The sequence below is a fragment of the Saccopteryx leptura genome, chromosome 5, assembly GCF_036850995.1.
Source record: "Saccopteryx leptura isolate mSacLep1 chromosome 5, mSacLep1_pri_phased_curated, whole genome shotgun sequence".
In the NCBI taxonomy this organism is placed as follows: domain Eukaryota; kingdom Metazoa; phylum Chordata; class Mammalia; order Chiroptera; family Emballonuridae; genus Saccopteryx; species Saccopteryx leptura.
In genome coordinates this window covers 155,418,937-155,432,302 of record NC_089507.1, presented here as the reverse complement: position 1 = coordinate 155,432,302, position 13,366 = coordinate 155,418,937, and positions in this window count along the sequence as shown.

Sequence of the window (13,366 nt, the reverse complement as noted above, 5' to 3'; positions counted from 1 at the left end):
CACTGGTGGCTCTAGATCATTCATCCAAACAGAAAATCAATAAAGATATATTGGCCTTAAACGAAACACTAGAGCACCTGGATATGATAGACATCTACAGGACACTTCATCCCAAAGCAATAGAGTATACATTTTTCTCTAGTGTACATGGAACATTCTCAAGAATTGACCATATATTGGGCCACAAAAATAACATCAGCAAATTCAGAAAAATCGAAATTGTACCAAGCATATTTTTGGATCATAAAGCCTTAAAACTAAAATTCAACTGCAAAAAAGAGGGAAAAAAAACCACAAAAATTTGGAAACTAAACAACATACTCTTAAAAAATGAATGGGTCAACAAAGAAATAAGCGCAGAGATCAAAAGATATATACAGACAAATGAAAATGACAATAAGGCATATCAGAATCTCTGGGATGCAGCAAAAGCAGTAATAAGAGGAAAGTTCATATCACTTCTGGCATATATGAACAAACAAGAGAGAGCCCAAGTAAACCACTTAACTTCACACCTTAAGTAACTAGAAAAAGAAGAACAAAGACAACCCAAAACCAGCCGAGGAAAGAAAATAATAAAATTCAGAGCAGAAATAAATAAAATAGAGAACAGAAAAACTATAGAAAAAATTAATAAAACAAGGAGCTGGTTCTTTGAAAAGATCAACAAAATTGACAAACCCTTGGCAAGACTCACCAAGGAAAAAAGAGAAAGGACTCATATAAATAAAATCCAAAATGAAAGAGGAGAAATCACCACAGACATCATAGATATACAAAGAATTATTATAGAATACTAGAAAAAGTATATGCCACCAAATTCAACAATCTAAAAGAAATGGATAAATTCCTAGAACAACACAACCTTCCTAGACTGAGTCATGAAGAAGCAGAAAGCCTAAACAACCAATTAGCAGGGAGAAAATAGAAAAAAACTATTAAAAACCTTCCCAAAAATAAAAGTCCAGGCCCAGATGGTTATACTAGTGAATTCTATCAAACATTCAAAGAAAACTTGGTTCCTATTCTACTGAAAGTCTTCCAAAAAATTGAAGAAGAAGCAATACTTCCAAACACATTTTATGAGGCCAACATTACCCTCATACCGAAACCTGGCAAAATTGGCACAAAAAAAGAAAACTACAGACCAATATCTCTAATGAATACAGATGCTAAAATACTAAACAGAATACTAGCAAATCAAATACACAACATATTAAAAACATAATGCATCATGATCAAGTGGGATTCATCCCAGAATCTCAAGGATGGGTCAACATATGTAAAACGGTTAACATAATACACCATTTCAACAAAAGAAAGAACAAAAACCACATGATCTTATCAACAGATGCCGAAAAGGCATTCGATAAAATACAACACAACTTTATGTTTAAGACACTCAACAAAATGTGTATAGAAGGAAAATATCTCAACATGATAAAGGCTATATATGATAAACCATCAGCCAACATCATATTAAATGGCATAAAACTGAGGACTTTCCCCCTTAAATCAGGAACAAACAGGGTTGTCCACTCTCTCCACTCTTATTTAATGTGGTGCTAGATGTTCTGGCCAGAGCAATCAGACAAGAGAAAGAAATAAAAGGCATCCATATTGGAAAAGAAGAAGTAAAGGTATCACTTTTTGCAGATGATATGATCCTATACATCGAAAACCACAAAGACTCCACAAACAGATTACTAGAAACAATAAACCAGTACAGTAAGGTCACAGGATACAAAATTAATATACAAAAGTCCATAGGCTTTCTATATGCCAACAATAAAACATTAGAAAACTAACTAAAAAAAGAATAATAATCTGGCTCTGGCCGGTTAGCTCAGTGGTAGAGTGTCGGCCTGGCATTCAGGAGTCCCAGGTTCAATTCCCGGCCAGGGCACACAGGAGAAGCGCCCATCTGCTTCTCCACCCGTCCCCTTCTCCTTCCTCTCTGTCTCTCTCTTCCCCTCCTGCAGCCAAGGCTCCATTGGAGCAAAGTTGGCCTGGACGCTGAGGATGGCTCTATGGCCTCTGCCTCAGGTGCTGGAATGGCTGTGGTTGCAAAGGAGCAATGCCCCAGATGGGCAGAGCATCGCCCCCTAGTGGGTATGCTGGGTGGATCCTGGTTGGGTGTATGCGGGAGTCTGTCTGACTGCCTCCCCATTTCCAACTTCAGAAAAATACAAAAAATAAAAAAATAATCCCCTTCACAATTGCAACAACAACAAAAAATACCTAGGAATAAAAATAACAAAGAATGTAAAGGACCTATATAACAAAAACTACAAAGCATTGTTAAGGGAAATCGAAAAAGGTACAATGAGATGGAAAAATATTTCTTGTTCTTGGATAGGAAGAATAAATATAATCAAAATGGCCATATTACCCAAAGCAATTTATAAATTTAATGCAATTCCCATCAAAATTCCGATGACATTTTTTAAAGAAATGGAGCAAAAAATCACCAGATTTACATGGAAGTATAAAAAACCCTGAATATCCATGCAATCCTAAAGAAAAAGAATGAAGCTGGGGGCATTACAATACCTGACTTCAAACTATATAATAGGGCCACGACTATCAAAACAGCATGATATTGGCAGAAAAATAGACACTCAGACCAATGGAACAGAATAGAATGTCCAGAAATAAAACCACATATATATGGTCAAATAATTTTTGATAAAGGGGCCAACAATACACAATGGCGAAATGAAAGCCTCTTCAACAAATGGTGCTGGGAAAACTGGAAAGCCACATGCAAAAGAATGAAACTTGACTACAGCTTGTCCCCTTGTACTAAAATTAGTTCAAAATGGATCAAAGACCTAAATATAAGACCGAAAACAATAAAGTACATAGAAGAAGACATAGGTACTAAACTCATGGATCTGGGTTTTAAAGAGCATTTTATGAATTTGATTCCAAAGACAATAGAAGTGAAGGCAAAGATAAATGAATGGGACTACATCAGACTAAGAAGTTTTTGCTCAGCAAGAGAAACTGACAACAAAATAAAGAGACAGCCAACTAAATGGGAAATGATATTTTCAAACAACAGCTCAGATAAGGGCCTAATATCCAAAATGTACAAAGAACTCATAAAACTCAACAACAAACAAACAAACAATCCAATAAAAAAATGGGAAGAGGACATGAACAAACACTTCTCCCAGGAAGAAATACAAATGGCCAACAGATATATGAAAAGATGCTCATCTTCATTAGTTATTAGAGAAATGCAAATCAAAACTACAATGAGATACCACCTCATACCTGTTAGATTAGCTATTATCAACAAGATAGGTAATAGCAAATGTTGGAGAAGCTGTGGAGAAAAAGGAACCCTCATTCACTGTTGGTGGGAATGTAAAGTAGTATAACTATTATGGAAAAAAGTATGGTGGTTCCTCAAAAAACTGAAAATAGAACTACCTTATGACCCAGCAATCCCTCTACTGGGTATATACCTCAAAAACTCAGAGACATTGATACGTAAGTCACATGTAGCCCCATGTTCATTGCAGCATTGTTCACAGTGGCCAAGACATGGAAACAATCAACAAGCCCTTCAATAGAATACTGGATAAAGAAGATGTGGCACATATACACTATGGAATACTACTCAGCCATAAGAAATGATGACATCGGATCATTTACAACAAAATGGTGGGATCTTGATAACATTATACGGAGTGAAATAAGTAAATCAGAAAAAAACAAGAACTGCATGATTCCATACATTGGTGGGACATAAAAACGAGACTCGCCTGACCAGGTGGTGGCACAGTGGATAGAGCGTTGGACTGGGTTGCAGAGGACCCAGGTTCAAGACCCCAAGGTTGCCAGCTTGAGCACAGGCTCATCTGGTTTGAGCAAAAAGCCCACCAGCTTGAACCCAGGGTTGCTGGCTCCAACAAGGGGCTACTCGGTCTGCTGAAGGCCCGCGGTTAAGACACAGATGAGAAAGCAATCAATGAACAACTAAGGTGTTGCAACGCGCAACGAAAAACTAATGATTGATGCTTCTCATCTCTCTCCGTTTCTGTCTGTCTGTCCCTGTCTATCCCTCTCTCTGACTCACTCTCTGTCTCTGTAAAACAAAAACCAAAAAACAAACAAACAAAAAACACACAAAAAAACAAGACTAAGAGACATGGACAAGAGTATGGTGGTTTGGGGGGGGGGGTAAAGCAAGGAGGGAGAGGGGAGGGGGGAGGGGGAGGGGCACAGAGAAAACTAGATAGAAGGTGACGGAGGACAATCTGACTTTGGGTGATGGGTATGCAACATAATTGAATGACAAGATAACCTGGACATGTTTTCTTTGAATATATGTACCCTGACTTATTGATGTCACCCCATTATCATTAATAAAAATTTATTTATAAAAAAAAAAAAAAAAGAAGCCTGACCTGTGGTGGCACAGTGGATAAAGCATCGACCTGGAATGCTGAGGTCACCAGTTTGAAACCCTGGGATTACCTGGTCAAGGCACATATGGGAGTTGATGCTTCCTTCTCCTTCCCCTTCTCTCTCTCTCTCTCTCTCTCTCTCTCTCTCTCTCTCTCCTCCTTCTCTCCTTTCTAAAATGAATAAATAAAGTCTTGGAAAAAAAAAAAAGAAGACAGTTTCTGTCTTTAAGAAAAAGCCTGGGATTGAGGTCTACATTCAGTAAATATGTGTGAAATGAATGGATAATGGTTTTCTTAGAAGACCCATAACTGTCTTTAGAAATCAACTTCATTGAGTAAAGGATGCTTTAGTTTGGCATGGAGTTTCCTATTTTTATTGACTACAGTGTCCTATAGACACCTCAGAGTTTGGCAGCTTGGAATTCATCAATAGTGACCCCTTATTTTTTTTAATTTCCTTTTAGAGAAATGTGTTATATCAGAGTCTGCTTCTGTTGATTGATTTAGCTCTTGGCATTAGGTTGTATCCCCTTACATTTTTAAATACTTTGTAAATTTTTGTCTAAAGCAAAACATCTTGTGCAGGACAGTAGGGACTAAGGTAAGTTATTCTTTGTGCATAGAAATCGACATACACTTCTTTCTGCTATGTTTTTACTATGATGTTTGAGTTAACCTGGTTAGCAGTGCAGCTGGGTCTGAGGCTTAGTGTTGCTATGGTTGCTGTCAGTGGGCCACAGGCTTTGAATTCCTTCAGTCATACTTGCATGTCAGTGCTCCTGCTCTGCCCTCAGCTGCAGTTCTGGGCCCTAAAAGTATTTCTGCTGCTGCCCCAAGAGTAGAGGCTCCTTTCCTGTTTCTTTTGCCCAGATGCAATGGGATTTGCCCAGTGCCTTAAGGGTGATACTATTTGTTGCACATTGACTCTTTCCTGTCCCCAAACACAGATTATGATTGTGTTCCTTTTGGGGGGAGAAGGGAAGAAGAGAGAAACACACAGGACTCAACAATGAGGGACATTTTCTCAAGATGCTGACCAGTTGTTTTGTCAGTGCCCTGTGGGGTCTGTGGAGCAAGGAGCTACAACCTCCCCCCCCCCCCTCCCCAGTATTTGCAGGTTCTGTTCTGCAGGTCTACGGAGCTGTGTACTCATTTGCCTTCTCCTTCTTGGCTGCCACTGACCCCTGCCTATACTAGATGACATTTTCTACTTGGTGTCTGTGTCTGCCTCAGGAAGACATGGCTTCTGTCCCATCTCACCCTGTGATCTCAGCTCTCTGATACAGTCATGAAAAGTTGTGATCTTATAGTTTCCTGGCCTTTTTGTGATACTCCTTCCGGCTCTTTAGATCCCATGCAGAAACCAGATGTCTCCCTGTTTCTCAAAAACAATAACAGCAGTATTCATATAGTGTGTACATTATATGAATCAATTCATATTAATAATGTTCATATTCATAATATTCATATAATTTGCACATTATATCCATTCACAAATTAATGTGTGAATTCAAATGCATTTATATGCACCTATCCATATATGTGAATATTTAGATGGTGAAATTATGTAAAATAGAGAAAATACATTCATATACAGTTATGCACACATCAGAAAATCCTCAACTCTCTGGAACCTGTTAATGACATCAGTCATATCTCCCCCTTAACAGGAAGTGAGTATATTGTATATTTAATGCAAAATAAACATACATAGTCTTACAATTGTTTCCATTAAATAGTTGTTTAAACTCTGGTACCTAGCTACTTGTGGAGAATAAGCAGATGAATAAAGATGATTATGAATACATATAAGAAAGAATGTTTCCTTTGGAAGGGTATAGAAGTTCTCAGTGTGAAGAAGCTTCTGTTCTTGACAGTATCAAGACACCTTTCAGAAAAGTCTGCAAAGGGCATGGCAAACAATGCCTGCTTTGTGCCACTTGTGTACAGAAAATATAACTCAGTATCTTTGCTGAATATTACCCTACAGGCAAAATTACAGTGACTAAGAAGAAAAAAATCAAGTAATTTTCAAACCTGTTCTAATTGCATGCATTTCTAGTAGAATAACAGGTTTAAAAAAAATAGATAGGTGCTGGATTCAGATACCTTAACATTACATTTAAAAATTAATACTCAGAAATCAGGGGCATTTTTATACACCAACAATGAACTGTCAGAAAGAGAAATTAAGGAAACAATCTCCTTCACTACTGCATCCAAAAAAATAAAGTATCTAGGAGTAAATTTAACCAAGGAGATAAAAGACTTGTACTCGGAAAATTATAAAACATTGATAAAAGAAATCAAGGAAGATAAAAACAAGTGGAAGCATATACTGTGTTCATGATTAGGAAGAATAAACATCATTAAAATGTCTATATTACCCAAAGCAATTTATAAATTCAATGCAATACCAATTAAAATACCAATGACATACTTCAAAGATATAGAACACATATTCCAAAAATTTATATGGAACCAAAAAAGAACACGAATAGCTTCAGCAATCTTGAAAAGGAAGAATAAAGTGGGAGGTATCACACTTCCAGATATCAAGTTATACTACAAAGCCATTGTACTCAAAACAGCCTGGTATTGGCATAAGAACAGGCATATAGATCAATGGAACAGACAGAGAACCCAGAAATAAACCCACAGCTCTATGGACAACTGATATTTGACAAAGGAGGTAAGAGCATACAATGGAGTAAAGACAGCCTCTTTAGTAAATGGTGTTGGGAAAATTGGACATCTACCTGAAAAAAATTGAAACTAGACCACCAACTTACACCATTCACAAAAATGAACTCAAATGGATAAAAGACTTAAATGTAAGCTGTGAAATCCTAAGCATCTTAGAAGAAAACATAGGCAGTAAGCTCTCCGACATCTCTCAGAGCAATATATTTGCTGATTTATCTCCATGGGCAAGTGAAATAAAAGACAGAATAAACAAATGAGATTATATCAAACTAAAAAGCTTTTGCACAGCTAAAGACAATAAGAACAGAATAAAAAGACAAACTACACAATGGGAGAACATATTCGACAATACATCTGATAAGGGGTTAATAACCAAAATTTATAAAAAAACTTGTAAAACTCAACACCAGGAAGACAAACAATCCAATCAAAAAATGGGCAAAAGAAATGAATAGACAATTCTCTAAAGAGAACATACAGATGGCCAACAGGCATATGAAAAAATGCTCAATATCACGAATCATTAGAGAAATGCAAATTAAAACCACAATGAGATATCACCTCACACCAGTCAGAATGGCCCTCATCAACAAAACAACACAGAATAAGTGCTGGCAAGGATGTGGAATAAAAGGAACCCTCCTGCACTGCTGGTGGGAATGCAGACTGGTGCAGCCATTGTGGAAAACAGTATGGAGATTCCTCAAAAAATTAAAAATCGAACTGGCGTTTGACCTAGCTATCCCACTTTTAGGAATATACCCCCAAGAACACCATAGAACTGTTCCAAAAGGAGAAATGCACCCCCATGTTTATGGCAGCATTGTTCACTATAGAGAAGATATGGAAACAGCCCAAGTGTCCATCAGTGGATGAGTGGATTAAAAAGCTTTGGTACATATATACTATGGAATACTATTCAGCCATAAGAAATGATGACATCAGATCATTTAAAACAACATGGATGGACCTTGAGTGAAATTATACTGAGTGAAATAAATAAATTAGAAAATACTAAGAACTATATGATTCCATACATAGGTGGGACAGAAAAATGAGACTCAGAGACACGGACAAGAGTGTGATGGTTACTGGAGGAGGGAGTAAGGAGAGGGAGGGGGTAGGGGGAGGGGAGGAGCACAAACAAAACCAGATAGAAGGTGACAGAACACAATTTGACTTTGGATGATGGGTATGCTACATAATCAAATGTCAAAATAATCTGGAGATGTTTTCTCTGAACATATGTACCCTGATTTATCAATGTCACCCCATTAAAATAAAAAAAATTACATTTAACAGCTATGAGACCTTGGTCAAAATAACCCTTCTGCGGCATATTTTCTTGATCTACATAGTGAGGATGAAATACCTGATCCAGCAGGAACAGCGAGGATTGCAGAGCTTCCTACAAAATGCTTTGTGCAGTGCAAGAGGCTCACAATGGCGTGTCGGGCGTGGCAACGAAACAAGGACCTCAAAATAAATAATAGCTTAATTATTTTTCTTTCCCAACCAATTCCCAACATGTGGGGCTTGGCAAGCCTGTCACTTCATCCTCTTGTCCCTAAGAGGATGGGTGCTGAGGAACCGTGCCAGGTGGCCTGCTGCTGTTTGGGAGGTAGTCGCCATCGGGCAGTGCATAGTGTGCTAAAATTTTCTTTCTCTTCCAGTCAAATGGCTGATAAGTGAGAGGGCCTGAGGCCACCCATCTGTCTCTTCTCGTTTTCTTATTCTCAGGGTTGATTTGGAACCCACAGTCCCTCTGTGTCTATCACTTAGGAACGAGGTCCAGGACCCCTATCTGCCTGCTGATGAGAGATGACTTTTTATGGTCAAGTTGTTTTATGGTAGAGTCCTTTTCATTTGTTTGTTGTTTGATTTAATAAAAGATTCTTCTTGTCTCTGAAGTGACTCCAGGTTAACTTATTTCTTTTTCCACGCAGTACGTTCTTTAGTTATAGCTTGCTTCCCCTGTGCCATCCCAGCGGCTGGAGGATGTTAAGATTCCAAGATAAGATATTCAGTTTAGAGTTTGGGGACCTGGGTTGGGATCTGATAATGTCCATGTCCCCCCGACACATCACCAGAAGGTTCTGTAGCTGTGTCTTTGGCATTGACCAGGCCAATAATAAAGTGTACTTTAATGTTCTATTTTGCTGTGGGCCCTTGTTTTTATAATGCCGTTAGGGACTTTATAAAAAGGGACTGTGAGATTAGGGAAGGATTCAAATGTTCTCGGCCTCTGCCCCCAGGACAGTACCATCTAACGTTACCAAAATCTCAGCCCTTTTTCTAAAACATCATTTTGCCTTTGAGAATACAGCGCTTAACTGCTTTCTTTATTTGAAGGACACATACAGTTCTTTCCTGAACATTTTCTACATTTACTTTCTAATCCAGATAAAAGCTGAATGATAAGATAACATAGTTAAGGTTAGGAAACTCTTGTTTGTGGAATGATATCCCAGGACTAAGAGGTTCACACTGCAAAAAGATGACATCAGGATCAGGCTTTCTGGGTGCTGACGTGGTTAGGGATGTGTCTCCTGTGGCCCATTTGGAGTGGCACTGCAGGTTTCTGGCTCTACAGGCTTGAATTCGTGCAGAAAGGTCATTTCTACCATATTGGAAAGAGAAGAGCTATTCCCAGGCAATGAGGAGGGAAAGATTTGTTGGTAAATCAGTACTCATTCTTGGTAACTTGTATGGTAACCATGGCTCCCCTAGTTCAGGCAGGTGGGCCTGATGTTTTTGTGTCTGTGACACAGCAGAGTGGAGAGTGTCTTCAGTCCAGTCTTTCCCTCAGCATTGGCCCCCAGTTGTCTCTGGACCACATACACTAGCCCTGCTCAGCAGCACAGGGAGGTGAACTGAGGCATGTCAAGAAGCACAAGACCTGAAGCTTCTGTGATTAAAATCACAATTTTCTCCAAATCCTAAGGAATCTCTTTTGAATTAAATACAGTTAGCCAAGATAACTCAAATAAGGGTATGGATTTTCCGATCACTGTTTTATCTGAGCTTTGTCCTGTTTCCTACTCCTCTGATAACTTTGATCATTTTTACAGATTTTAGTGTTCTTTTAGGAGCTAGAAATAAAAAGATGGCAAAAATTTAAGGACAATTCACTTCAAATCTTAGTAATTTATCAAGGAAAGAAAGAAACAACTGAGTAGTCTAGAATGAAATGTGAGACTATTAAAGCTCTTCGTTTAAGTCTTTTTCCCCAAGGGGTCTGTCGTGAGAACAGCTCTTTTTGCTCACAGTTATAAAGAAGCTGATCTTTCTCCTCATCATCCATAAGCATCCTGTAAGAAGGGACCACATTAATCCTCACTGAATCTCTGGTGGCTCTCCTCTGGCCTCACACCTTTCAGACAAGTAATAGATACTTTTTAGAACACTGCATGATTGAAATGACTGACTTGATTTCTCAATCCTTGGTTAATTATTTAAAATATATCTGGATCTAAAGCTCTCAGAAAATGAGTTTGCCTACTTAGCACAGGTGTGTTAGTGGTTCCTTCTTACTTAATCACATCCTATTGTTTTCTCCTTCACCCTCCATTCCTCCATTCAGAGTTGTAGGCACCTGTCAGCTTTCATCCGAAATAATTGCACTAGTTTACACACACACACACACACACACACACACACTTTGGAAGACTGTCTCTCCATCTCTATCTCTCTGTATATACATATGCACATGTAGACAGAGAGACAGAGAGAGACATCACTGCAGGAAGACACACAGAAAAGACATGAATGAGGGAATAACTGGAGAAACATGTTAAAAGGTGAACAGTAATTAATTATGGATGCTGGAATTATAGGTAGCTTTTCTTATTTATGTTTTTGGTTTTTTTTTTTGTTTTTTTTTTGCATTTCCAAATTTTCTAAAACAATGATATTTAAAGAAAATAAAATGAAGTTTACATCTTTAAAATAAAGAGATACTAACAAGGAAATGTATCACAGAGGAGGCTGAGATGACTTGGTGGGCAGACAGACCAGCGGGAAACCCAGTGAGCACAGAAAGTGACTAGCCAATGAAGGAAAAGCAATGGAAAGGAAAAAAAAGAAGCAAGGCAGTAGCAGGGACGCAATTTCCTTCCCTTCTGAGAACGTTGGTAAGTGTTTTGACAGCACTTGTGTCTCTGGCTAAGAGTATCCTAAATGGGCAATACACTCTGTGATTTCATAGGAAATGGAAAGTCAAGTGATTGTAGCTTTAGTGGCCACTGAAGGGCCAGTGGGGGTGGGGAGGCCAGATGACAGGTCAACTGAGGTGGGGTGCAGTCTTAGTCACTTCTGCATCTCATGGCATACAGGGCATCCTGAAAGGTCATGATGTTTGTGGGTGAGAGGAAAGTGTTTCTGACACCAAAAACATCTCAGCTATGGCATCTAAAGTTCAACATGTAAGTTTATGGTTGATATACATACCCCAAAATAGAATCTGCTATTTAATTTTCTCACTGTAATTTCATTTGAAGAGTGATTACCATGTAATTTAGACAAGCAGAGGGATAATCTCTCCCATCCATATGTGTTTATAGAATGTTTCAAACTCATGGTAGTCCTTCCTAAAAGTGAAGTTCTTTATAAATTGCCACTCTGTTTTGTGATTTTGTTTTTAACTGATACTTCCGGAGAAAGGACATTTTCTTTCTCTGCACAACTGCTTCTGAAATAAGCCATCCGTTTTCCTTTCATAGATACCTCCTCCCACTGCCACAAATTTCTTGTCTTCAAACTTATCTTTTCCTTTCCCTTTTTCTGCTGCTGTCCCCACCAGCAGAGGTGTGACCTGCCCAGCCCCAGGCCTGCGGGCTCCAGCCTCTGCAGTGAGAAAGCACGGACTGGGACTGCTTTCAGCTCACAGAGGCTGCTGTCCCCACCAGCAGAGGTGTGACCTGCCCAGCCCCAGGCTTGCGGGCTCCAGCCTCTGCAGTGAGAAAGCACGGACTGGGACTGCTTTCAGCTCACAGAGGCTGCTGTCCCCACCAGCAGAGGTGTGACCTGCCCAGCACCAGGCCTGCGGGCTCCGGCCTCTGCAGTGAGAAAGCACGGGACTGATTTCAGCTCACAGAGGCTGCTGTCCCCACCAGCAGAGGTGTGACCTGCCCAGCACCAGGCCTGCGGGCTCCGGCCTCTGCAGTGAGAAAGCACGGGACTGATTTCAGCTCACAGAGGCTACAGTTCTGAACTGGACTCTCAAGCTGTTCTAAAATACAGCTGACTTCTGCAACATGTCTGTCAGAGTTTCATGAAAAGTGTTTTGGGAGATTTACCACAATTTATTTATTTATTATTTAATTTTTATTAATTTATCTTTAGTGAGGGGGATAGACAGACAGGAAGGAAGAGAGATGAGAAGCATAAACTCCTAGTTGTGGCACCTTAGTTGTTTATTGATTGCTTCTCATATGTGCCTTTACTGAGAGAGCTACAGCCAAGCCAGTGACCCCTTGCTCAAGCCAGTGACATTGGGCTCAAACCAGCAACCATAGGGTCATGTCTATGATACCACGCTCAAGCCGACAAACTTGGGGTTTTGAACCATGGTCCTCAGCATCCCAGGCCGACACTCCTATCTACTATGTCACTGCCTGGTCAGGCTTAGTCACCATTTAGAATGGTGAAATTACAAACTGATTTCTCTCTTAGAAACAGATGGTTTAATTTAAATGTAAAAATACATATCATCTTTAGTCTGTATCCTAGATATTCTAAAAATTATTACTCAAATTAAAAGAATAACAAAAGAGGAAATGTAAACAAGAAATAAATTTTAGAGAAAAAATTTAACTTCACTAATATCCAAAGGAAATTAAAAACAAAACATTTTTCCTTTCAAAATATTAGAATTCATTTTATTATCCTCTTAAAGAAATCTGAGCTCCTTGGAGCAATGACTAACCCCAGAACGAGAGCAGGGTAGCTATGATAAGGAATTTGGAATATTTTGGTAAGAAAGCCAGAATATAGGAGCTAAAAAATAATGAAGGAGATATGTTCAATAAACTTAGAAGCAAGCCTTCAAGAGATTTCATTAAACCAAATCAGGCCCATTTCAGAATCAAAATGAATAATGGTGGTAGTGAATTCGAACACAGTGAAACAGTGATGGACAAAGACTTGACTTGAGTGGGTGAACACAATACAGTGTCCAGAGACATGCTGCAGAATTGGGCACCTGAAACCTGTGTAATTATCTTAACTATTGTCACCCT